Source organism: Urocitellus parryii, chromosome 11, assembly GCF_045843805.1.
Source record: "Urocitellus parryii isolate mUroPar1 chromosome 11, mUroPar1.hap1, whole genome shotgun sequence".
Classification (NCBI taxonomy): Eukaryota; Metazoa; Chordata; class Mammalia; order Rodentia; family Sciuridae; genus Urocitellus; species Urocitellus parryii.
This window is the reverse complement of record NC_135541.1, coordinates 64,285,004-64,297,252: the sequence shown is the minus strand read 5'-3', so window position 1 is coordinate 64,297,252 and position 12,249 is coordinate 64,285,004. Positions and strand designations below refer to the sequence as shown.

General features: G+C 33.8%; 1 protein-coding gene across 2 annotated transcripts in view; it reads right to left on the bottom strand.

The window, feature by feature from the left end:
* Positions 1–12,249, bottom strand: part of Prkacb (protein kinase cAMP-activated catalytic subunit beta) — a 109,632-nt gene that overhangs the window by 79,237 nt on the left and 18,146 nt on the right. The window contains exon 1 of one of the 2 annotated variants that reach the window (XM_077791168.1): positions 7,527–7,562. The exons of the other annotated variant lie outside the window; for it this stretch is intronic. The gene's annotated coding sequence lies outside the window, so the exon portion shown is untranslated. Of the gene's footprint in view, positions 1–7,526; positions 7,563–12,249 lie in introns of those variants that run through there. 2 annotated transcript variants of the gene reach the window in all.

The window sequence follows — 12,249 nt, the reverse complement described above, 5'->3', positions numbered from 1 at the left end:
GCGTTCATTCCCTAGTGCAAAAAAAAAAAAAGTCACAAAACTGAAATTTCCACAAAGTATTCTATTTTAATACCTTCTCTCTACCTTCCCTTATAAAGTATATTAAACTTATTCAAAATAAATTACATTTTGAAAGTTGTAAGCCTTTTCCAAAATCATTTTATAAATAACTTGGAAATACTTTAAAAATGTGGAAATAAATTGAAGCATCACAAAATATAAAGTACTAAGGTTTTGTTTAACATGATATGGGTCATCCTAGCATTAGTTTTGTTAGGGAAAGCTTGGTCCTTGCCCCATGTTGATCCAACAAAAAGGACTGCTGTTTTGAAAAAGGAAAGAGAAATTTTACTGCTTTGCTAGCAAAGGAGGAACAGGGAACTCCTGTCCCAGAGGCAATGATTCTTCCCACCAGAGGGAACAAAGGGTTTTTAAAGAGGTGATTCAAAGATTACATTGCAAATGGTGGGGGGCTGTCTTAATTCACTAGCTAATCTGGGAGCTGGATAATAGAAAAAACTTGTCGTGTGTGTTGTTTTAAAAAAAGTCTCAGTGACAGAGCAGCTAGGGGGTTCAAACTATTAATTGGACCCCTGTTACAGTTTCTCCATAAGAATGACAGTGATTTCAGTAACTTTTATTTTTATATCGTTCTCCAAATAATTTTCCTGTTGCAATTGTGATAAATAGCTTACAAACTTGATGCAGTTTTTTGTTGTTGTTGCTGTCTTTTTTTAAAAAGTTTTTTTTTTGTTGTTGTTGTTGTTTGTTTGTTTTGGTACTGGAGACTAAACCCAGGGTCATTTTACCACTGAGGCAAATCCGCAGACCATTTTATTTTTTGAGACAGCGTCACACTAAATTGCTTAGAGCCTTGCAAAAAAGTTCCTAAAGCTGGCCTCAAACTTGTGATCCTCCTGTCTCAACCTCCAAAGTAGCTGGGATTACAGGCATGAGCCACTGTGCCCTCTTTGATACAATTTTAATATCAAGTAATAGTTGAAAACTCTTTAGTGTTGTGAAAAAGTCAAAAGTTAGTAGTCATAACTACATACTCTAGGGGAAACTGCCCCACATATCACCATGTGATATCCTTTCCAATAAACTCGTTTTAGACCTGGGAAATAAATATGACATTATACCACTACAACTATGACATTGATTAAACTGATCCCACTGGAAATTTCTAGGACTCCTAAATAAATGATCTGGTGCCAAAGACGGCAGGAAAAAGTAGGTGACACTTGGCTTCCCAGCAGTATAAAATATGGGCTTAGCCAGAAGGTGGCAGAATAGGGCCATTCAAGCTTCACATACAGGTCCAGAAAAATCTTTTATTGTTCTTACCTTAGTTTGGGGTATATAAAACACATTTTTAGATGCTTATCCTAATAATTTGATATACTGGAAATACTCAAGAACATTATTTCATGCATACAAATCAAACTATAAAATTCTCACATAGATCATCATATCTGAAGACTAATCCCCATCCTCCTCTCTCATAAGTCAATTCACAAAATTTTATGAAAAAATAAAGGCCTCCATATCATTCCTACATTGCATTTATTTTCACTAACAACTTAATGAAGAATTACTAGTAAATGTTGCATTTAATTTATTTAATTTTATTAAATGTTGAATTTAATGTATTTACTTTGGTAAGGTCCAGAGTAGTTGCTATATAATAGCAAGGTAAATTTTCTATTAATTAATTTATTTTAATTAGGTATATATGATAGAAGAATGCATTTTGATTCATTGTACACAACTGCAGCACAATTTTTCATTTATCTGGTTGTATACTATGTAGTGTTGCACCATATGTACAGCCATACATGTACCTAGGGTAATGATGTCCATCTCATTCCACCATCAAGGTGAAATTTTTTAATAAGATTTCATAAAACAGGGCTGGAGATATAGCTCAGTTGGTAGAGTGCTTGCCTCTCAGGCAAAAGGCATGATCCCTAGGTTGGATCCCTAGCACCACAAAAAAAAAAATCCTATAAAACTATTTTTAAAAGTTGCTTTTACATTATTTAAGAGGATTTGGCTACATTTCTTCTGACAGATTCATTATATTGTTCTTCACATTTCATTTGATCCATTTACAATGGATCTGTTTACTTCTGCAGTCCTGATACCTATTATGGGACCTAAAATGAATAAGCCCTAAAATAATCCTCTTAAATGAATACAAGACTCAAGGAAAAAACTGAAGACTGAAAGCAATTAAGCAAATACCTAAGAATGTAACCTTTATTAAAATAGTTCTCTTTGGGGCTGGGGCTAAAGACCAGTGGCAGAGAACTTGCTTAGCATGTGTAAGGCATTGGGTTCGATCCTCACCACCACATAAAAAATAAAAATATAAATTAAATAAAGGCATTCTGTCCATCTACAACTATTAAAAAATAAAATAAAAAATAGTTCTCTTTATTTTTCCCTCAAGTGACAAACAATAGGTTTTATACACACACACACACACACACACACACACACACATACACACACACATATGTTGTTGTAGGTGGACACAATACCTTTATTTTATTTATTTGTACGTGGTGAACCCAAGGCCTCACATGCTCTACTGCTGATCCACAACCTCTGCCCCAAAACAACAGGTTTTAATTGCCCTCAGATAGGGACTGATAAGGACTAAGTCATCTAGAGAGACAAACCAGGATATTATATTTGCCAACATTAGTCAATTTACATCAGAAGGAGAGGTTGAAGAGTCCTGGAGAGAAACTGTTGTGAGGAGGATGCTTCATCCTCCTCTCACAATCTTTGTGGAGCTTCAAGGGAACCACCTGCTCAGAGACTTCACACATACCCTACCCTCCAGCGTTCCTAGGAGACGGAGGCTGTTTGGAGGGACTCAAATGTCAAGGTACTAAATGGAGGATAAAGCCACCTCCCCACCCCACCCCAGTGGCAAAACAAAAAGAGTTGTATTGGCAAGGAAAGCTCCACTTTCAACACCAGGGAAAATGCATCAGTGTCTCAAGAACTGTAGAAAAGGAAGTGTGATCATCCAAAAGAAAGGTGTTCCCGCATAAAGGAAACTGAATATGAGGTCCACAGAAGAGTTACTGTAAAACTAAACAAGCTTCAGGACCCCTCAAGTGGCAATGCAATCTTCTAACACTCCGGGAAGAGATTCTAGTATTGTGTTCACAAGGACCTAAGACTTTGTCATTTTGCAAATGTACAATATTTTAATTGCATTCCTTAAGACTGTTCTCACTCTTCACCCCAAGTTCTCACACTCAAGACTTTCCACTCTATCAGGTGCTAATGGAGTGGCTGCAGGTATTTTTAGAGATTCTGTTAAGTAGAAATTGGGATGAGATTAGGCCATTTTGGCTGTCTTTGGGGAAAAGTTTTGTAATTTTTCAATAAAAAAGTATAAAATTACTGATTCCTCATTTCAATGTGTATTAGGAACACTCAATTTACATATTAAGAAATCAAAATAAAAATTTAGACAGATTATAAAGATGAGCCATAAAATCAATGAAAATAATCATACAGAAAACTGAATCATAACATTTATACGTCATCCAAAGGCAATAAATTATAAAAACAAAAAATTTCAAAAATAATAGACACTTTGTTTCACAATCTAATTAATGAAGAAAATATAAACATGCTAAAAGAAGATTTTTAAACCTTTTGCTGACTGACACATAATATAAACAACAACAAAGATAGAGAAAGCTCATAATGGCCAGTAGGAAAACAATAAAGACAAAGGATTAATAAACATTGTTAATTTAAACATTATTTAAGAATAGCTACTGCATAGAAAACTTGAAAGACCCTGAAATGTTATATTTCATATATGAAAGAAACTTCCCAGGGACCAGTATATAATGTTTTTTCTTTAAATACAAAAATATATCTGGGAACCAGAGGGTAGAATGATGAGTGGTAGATCTCACTACTCTATTTCACTGAATCTAATAATATCAATTGTAAGAATTATCATTAGCTAATCACCACCAAGAAAGAATAAGGAATGTCCAGAAATTAAACTACATGCTTTCTTGATTATAATTTTTATTTTTCTTAATTTAAGACAACCATTTTAGATTTAGACATAACTTTTTTGTCACCCTTTTACAAACACAAAATGAAAAAAAGAAAAAAGAAATGGTTAAGAAACTCTTATAACTTCTTCTCATTCTGAAGTCTAATTCTTCCAAATTATTTTTTAACTAAAGTCTTTATTTGGTGTTCATATAATTATTATCTTTTATGATATCAGAAATATGACAGTCAATACCCAAGTATCCTTGAAATGCTCTACTATACTTTTATATTTTCTTTCAAGCTATGGATATCCATTTCCATGTTTGGGCATGCAACAATGACAGTATGTATGAAGAATGGCTGATTTACCATAACTAAAAATACCTCTAAATTTAGCAAGTATCCTCATATCAGAAACTAGAGGTTGAAAATATGTATGTGAGAATTAATTAAATATAGTATCATATTTAATTACCCAATGAAAAAATTTCAGAGCTTTGGACTCCAATGGTTTAGAAATCTTAATACCCATGGAAGGGATGCTTCTATCAAGGCAATGTAACAATAAATCCCTTGAACTGGAACGGTCTTCCTCATTTCAGTGAAATAATAGCCAAAAAAATGGGAGTTACTTTTGTTTGTGTGATTAATACTAAGTATTAGTGAGACACTGTCATAAAACTGAGGCAGGGAGGAATGAGTCTGGAACCCAAGAGACTTTGTGGATACCTTCTTGTAATTTCCATATTGAGTGGTTAAAACAAATATATAACTTCAGCAATTCAATACAGATGGTCCTTGACTTACCATAGTTCAACTTAATGATTTTTCAACTTTACAATGGTGTGAAAACAATACACATTCAACAGAAGCTGAAATTCAAATTTTGAATTTTTGTCTATTCCCAGGCTAGCAATACACAGTAGTACATTCTCTTGGAGATGCTGGGCAGTGGCAGTAAACTTCAGCTCCCAATTGGTCTCATAATAATAATGAGAGTAAACAAAACAATACAGTATACTGTGCTTCTAAGCTATAACATTTTGTAGATAAGGTATGTTAAATGTATTTTGAACTTAAAACATTTTCAATTTACAATGGTTTTGTTGGGATGTAACCCCATTATAAATCAACCAACTTCTGTATAGAAAATTTAACCAAAGTCTCACAGACTTAAGAATGAAGGTCTGAACTACTACCATGAAAAAGCATCCCTTTCAGGTTATATGCTGGTGTGAGAACATGGAGTGAGCAATAAAGTTACAAATATAATGAAAAGTTACAAATATAATAGCAACTCCAGAACAATGGTTGTATCAGCCACCCATAAATATTACCTTGTTCCCCTATATGTGTGCTTACGTGTATATCTATGGAGAGCCATCCATGGATATGTGTGGACCAAACCAGCATCATAGCCAGTGAATAGGAAAATCTGGTATTAGGGAACTTCCAGCGGAAATTCTACTGGTAAAGACCTCCCAGATACATGTGAATATTTATTCAGTTCTGCCAGGTCCCACACAGTACCAGAGATGGGGTGACCTGCTGTAGCCACACAGCCTCTCATAGATGGGTGTAGCTTGCCAAAATGCCAATCAACCTGTTGACTGCAAGACATCATGAAGCAAGACTCCATACCTGAAACCTTATCCCTGCCTTTGATGTATCCCCTTAAATAAAACCACCAGAGCCATTTTCTTATTGTTTTGTTCTAGCTCCTAGCAGGACTCGAAGAATCTAGAAGGTGCTCCATGCTTCTTAAAACTATAATTCTGATTTTGTCTTATTTCTTTACTAATTATTTCAGACTGATTATCTCAGGTGGCTTATCTCCTCCTGAATAGGAAAAATTACCCTGGTGAGGCGCTGGCGGCCTCCCAATATATACTATATAGATAAACACATCAATATATGTGTTATTTATACACACATACATACATACATCAATTTTCTGCTCTGTTTCTCCCAATATTTTTATATAAGGTATGATGGTATGAATGTGGACATTATTTAGCACTAGGGCTACAAAAACTCAAGGTGATACTGTTATGAGTGAATCTCTTCCAGAGATTGATACAGGAACTGATGAAATTTGGGGGCTCCCTTTTTCCTTAAAAGTTTGACATGTTTTTATTTATATGAAAGACCATAGCACTAACTTAGGTATAGCATATTATAACTATTCTTGTCACTTGGAACCATCAGAAGAAAGGCATAAACAGGTGAGGAGTGACTTCAAGAGTGAACCATGCTGGACGCTACAAATTGGATCACTCAAAACCCTTACTCCCATTCTCTTTTTACAATAGTAGGAGAGGCTAGAAAGCTATGTTTCCTGGGCACCCTGTTTCTAAAGTTTTAGATGCAAATTAAGTTCTCCTATGATATCTGTAATAGATTTGTTATGGTAAACATGGTCATGGAAATAAGAGTTCCCAGAAGCGATATTCCAGCGCCTTCTAGCTCCAGCTTCTCAACAATCAAATTGTATCACTACCATATGACAGAAAATTTGAGATGACAAAAGCAGAGAGACAAAGAAAGAGATATAAATAATGACATGATTTAAGGTCCTGATATTGCCATGCCTAAAGTCCATTTCACTACTTGAATTTTCAAATTACTTTAGAAAATTATTTACCTTCCTATTTTGATCAGTTTGGATTAGGTTTCTGCCCATTGAAACTGAAACTCAATAAACACATATGCCAAACCAAAAATAATTTTCAGAGTCTTTTTTTTTAGATATATCAACTACTTTCTATACATAAACTTATTTTTAAGAGCTGCTAAGTAATGAAAAAAGTGATTTCCACCTTCCTTGACTGAAAAAGTGAATAGTATTATAGGTGATTTGAAAAACAGTCAAATTTTATAAGCAGATTAAAGTTGTCAAAGAAGTAGAGAATGGCAAGTATGGCACATGTGGCTATAAAATATTCAAAATTATTATACTCTATAAGGTTTTCTAATAACATTATAGCCTTTGCAAATGAAATACAATGATTCCTAAGACTGCTTTGTCTCTAGGCAGAGCATAGGTTTTCCTACTCTAGTGACAAATGCTATCTTAAAAAGTCAGTGACCATGATGGCAGCTGTTCTCCATTCTTGCTGTTTTCCAAGCTCTGCTTTGAGCACACAGAGTTATCAATGTCATTTTTGGGTTTTTTTGCTCACTCCTTATTTCCCCCTAGCCAGAAATACCATTATTGAAATTTTGGAATATTTGCTTCAGTTCATATCTGTTTATACATTTAAAAATTATATAATTTTGAATACAGTATCTATTTGGAAATTAGAATATTATAAATAACACCAAAGGCCCTCCTTATCCTCATCCTGATTGTTCTTATTGGCTCCCAAGAAGCAACCACTATTCTGAGTTTGTTTGTAGCCTTCAATTTTTAAAAATACTTGTACATACATGTTTACACAGAAAATATATACATATATTACTATTTCTTTAAAAATATACACCTGGAGGCTGGGGATGTGGCTCAAGCGGTATCACACTTGCTTGGCATGCGCGGGGAGCTGGGTTCGATCCTCAACACCACATAAAAATAAAATAAAGATATTGTGTCCACCTAAAACTAAAAAATAAATACTTTTTAAAAATAAATAAATAAATATATACACCTGGATAGCATCATACTCTATTTTTCAAATTACTTTTTGCAAAGGTAACATATTATATCTGTTTATCTATTGATGAACTTTTAACTATTTCCAGTTTCCATTATTACAAATAATTTGATATAATTTGATAATGTATCTCCTCCCCGTCCCCACTTTTTCCATTTTCATTACTTCTCCTAATATCAAGGTATACCTCTAGCCATGATTTCTTCCAGCTGTCTTTCATGCAAGTGTTGTCCTATCATCCTAGGCTATAGAAATATTTTTAAAGTCCCTAGCTATTTATCATTTCAAAGAGTTTTATTAAGCTATAATTTATATACCATAAAATGCACCTGTTTAATGTACATAAAACTGTGCAATCATTACTACATTAGAACATTTTGCCCATCACCCCAAAGAGAAACCTCATGCCCATTTGTAGTGCTCCCCCATTAACAACTCCCTCAGCAACCACTAGTGCACTTTCTGTCTGCACAAATTTGCCTTTCCTTTTCAAGTAAGAAAAGCCACACAGTCTTTTGTATCTAAATTCCTTAAATTCTTTTATGTAGCACGTTTTTGAGGCTTATCCATGATGTAGTATGTTTGAACACTTTGCTCCTTTTTATTGTTGAACAGTCTTCTATTATGTTGGGTATATCACACGTTGTTTCCTATTTATCAGTTGAATTGTTTCTATTTTATTACTATTATGAATGATGCTTCTATAAACATTAATTTATAAGTTTTGTATGGACATTGCCTTTATTTTCTTGAATATATTCCTAAAAGTAAAATTGCTAGATATGATCATTTGATGCTTCACATTTTGAGAAACTTTTATTTCCAAAGTAGCTGTGCCATTTCATATTTCCACCAGCAATGTACAAAGGTTCCAATTTCTTATTATTCTCACCAGCACTTGTCCTTTTCTTTTAATGTATATTTCTTTTTGTACATGTATATATTCAGAAGATGTCTAAAATGCATGTTGGGTCACATTTTATACCCCTTTTCAATTTTAACTGATTTAAGCATTTTGTCTCAAGAGTGGCTAACCCAATTTCCACTTAACATATTTGTCATACATGATTCTGTGTAATTTTTTTTTCATCTGATGAATAAAAATGGCACCTCTTTTTAAATCACATTTCACTGATTACAAATTCATTACATTATCTTTAGGTATATCAATTAATCAACTAAATTTTGTGATTTATCTATTTATATCTTTTACTCTTTTTGTTTCCTTTGTCTCTGTTGACTTATAAGACATTCTTTTTTTCTAGATAATAACCTTCTGTTCATTTTATACAATGAAAACATTTCCTGCCAATATCCTTTCTTAAGGAATTATTAACACTATTTTTCAGAGTTCTTCCATGCAAAAACATTTCTCTGCACTATCAACCAAAGTCATAGGTTTCTTGATTCCTCTGCTTAAAAATTTATCCATCCAAGAGTATTTTCCATTGGTTTCCTGGGAACACTACCAGACATGCATACAAATAAGACTCCTAATGCCTTTTCTGAGAGGACAAGTGAATAAAGATCTTCTTTAACCTCTATATCAGTTAGAGTTGTTAGTTGCAAAACAGTAAAACAAAAACTGACACTAGTTAGTTTAAGCAGAAAACAAATTTATTAGATGAGTATATACAAAATGAGTACAAAGACTGGAAAACCAGATTAGGTTAGGAACCAAAGGAGGCAAGACACAGCTGAGAAGCAATCCACTTAGATCATCATCATGCATTGTGATTAAAAACATGCCTCAAATGCTGATGCGAATATCACCAATGAATATCAATTGCTACATCACTATATTCTCAATTTTGCAAAAATAATCACTGTTTAATCTTGTGTTTCTGAGTCACACTCACAAAACTCATTTGCAATATTAGTTTCTCACCAAGACATTCTTTTTATTTATTTATTTTTGGAGAAGTACTCAGGGTTGAACTCAAGGGCACTCAACCACTAAGCCACATCCCCAGGCCTATTTTGTATTTTATTTAGAGACAGGGTCTCACTGAGTTTCTCAGTGCCTCACCTTTGCTAACACTAGCTTTGAACACTCCATCCTCTTGCCACAGCATCCCGAGCCAATGGGATTACAGGCATGGGCCACCACACCAGCTCAAGAGAATCTTTTTAATATAACAAGCAAACTCTGGCCCAAAGTTGAAGGAAAGGGGTGTCACTATTTCCGGGATCATAATGAGTCTTCTCTACCACCAAATAGAAGTACCTTCCCAATCTTATATTAGAAATAAATACAAAATAAAAATTGTTAGTACTAGCTGGCACACTTTTCTTTAGTGCCTATAGAGGTTTTACGAAAGTCATTTTTAAATATATCTAAATTGCCATGACCATATATAAAACTAACATCTCTCTAAAAAAATCTCAAATGTATCCTATTTTGCCTTTCAAAAAAAACTATATTCATTTATTCATCAAGTATTTCCTGAGTTCCTATTATTTGCCAAGCCCCGTACTATAAGTTAGATTTCTGTGATAAGCAAAAACAGACATTACAGTGTGTTGAATAAGACTGTAGAAAATGTTGCATGATTTTATGAAAACATACAATAGGAGATTTTAATGTAATATGGGAAGATCTCACATCTTTCATATTTAATTTCAGTTATACTTTCAGAAAGGCCTTCTATTTTCTTTTCTTAATAGAAAAATAGGCAAAAGGCTCAGACACCACAACTAAAAAGGATACTCAAATAACCAATAAGCAAATAAAGTACTCAATATTAGTCATTAGGAAAATGAAAATTAAAAGCATAATTAGATACTGAAGTACACCTACTGTGGTGGTTAATTTTATGTGTGAACTGAAGGATGCCCAGATAGCTGATAAGAACATTATTCCTGGGTTTTTCTGTGAGGGTTTCTCTGGAAGAGATTAATATTTGAATCAGTAGACTGAGTAAAAGAAGATCCAACCTCAACAATGTAGGGTATTATCCAATTTGTTGAGGGCCCAAACAGGACAAAAAAAAGTGGAGGAAAGGCAAATTTTCTCTTTGTTGAAGCTGGGATATCCATCTTCTCCCTCCCTTCAGTGTCAGTGCTACTAGTTCTAGGTCCTTCAGACTCAAACAGGGACTTATACCTTCCCCTTCCCTAGTTCTCCATCTGCTTCCATCCAGGTGCTCAGACCTTTTAACCTAGCCTGAATTCTTCCTGGCTCCCCACCTTGCAAATGGCACATCATGGGGCTCTTAGTTTCCATACCCATGCTTTATTATGAGAATAATATATTCTCATTTTATACACACACACAGAACCTCCTATTGGTTCTGTTTCACTAGAGAATCCTGACAATTGCACAACTCAAATTGGCTAAAACAAAACAAAACAACACCACCTATCAATACCAAGGATGATGAAGTAGTGGAGCAATAGGAACTCTCCTATACTACTGCCATGAATGTAAACAACCTCTTTGGAAGACTGTTTGAGGTACCTACTAAAACTGCACACATACTTTGTGACTTAGAAATTCCACTTATAGGTTTACACCTAACAGAAATGAGTAAAGATGTATAAAACAGACATAAAAATGTCCAGTCAAGTCCATAGAAGTTTCATTCATAATAGTCCCAAACTGGAAAAGAACCCAAGTGTCCATTATCTGTAGAATGGAAAAATAAATTTTAGTATATTTATACAATGGAATACTAAACATCAAAAAATAAAACACTGCTATGCACAACAATACGGTTAGATTTCACATGCTTAATGTTAAAATAAAAATTCCAGACACAAAAGAGTAAAACTGAGATTATAGTGACATATAGATTAAAAACAGGGCTGGGGTTGTGGCTCAGCGGTAGAGTGCTGGCTTCACACATGCAAGACCTCGGGTTCGATCCTCAGCACCACATAAAAATAAATAAATAAAATAAAGGTATTGTGTTCAACTACAACTAAAATATATATATATATATATATATATATATATATATATATATAAAAGATTAAAAACAGGCAAAACTAATCTATAGTGACAGAAATCAGAATAGTAGTTACCTTTGAGGAAAGGATGTTTATTGACTTTGGAAGGATATAAGGAATTTCTAGAATACTATTACCTTGTATACTAATCCAGTTATGGTTATGTGGGTAAATTTATTTGTAAACTGTCTTTAGCATGTAAACTTAAAATTCACAATTTATGTTATAATTCATTAGTTTCACCAAAAGGGGAAAAAAAACACTAAAATGGGACTTCTGCTTTAATAATGTGTCTTATACTAGAAAAAAAAATCTCTTGCTGAAAATAACTGTTATTTTTGTAACAGTTGGGGGAAAGGGCAACAGTTATTTGAAAGTATTAAAGCAAACAAGGCAGTAGGTCTTGAGAAGCCAAGATCCTGAATGATTAAAGTGGATGTACATTTTTTACTGCCCTCAAAGTATTTTCTCAATTGATTGGAAGACCAAGCAAAAGCTAAGGCTCAGAAATTTACCATCACACTTGGCTTGAGAGACAAATTGGAATCCAGATCTCTTAAGATAATCAGGGCTTTAGAGGCCAAGATCCCAGAAATGAAAATCC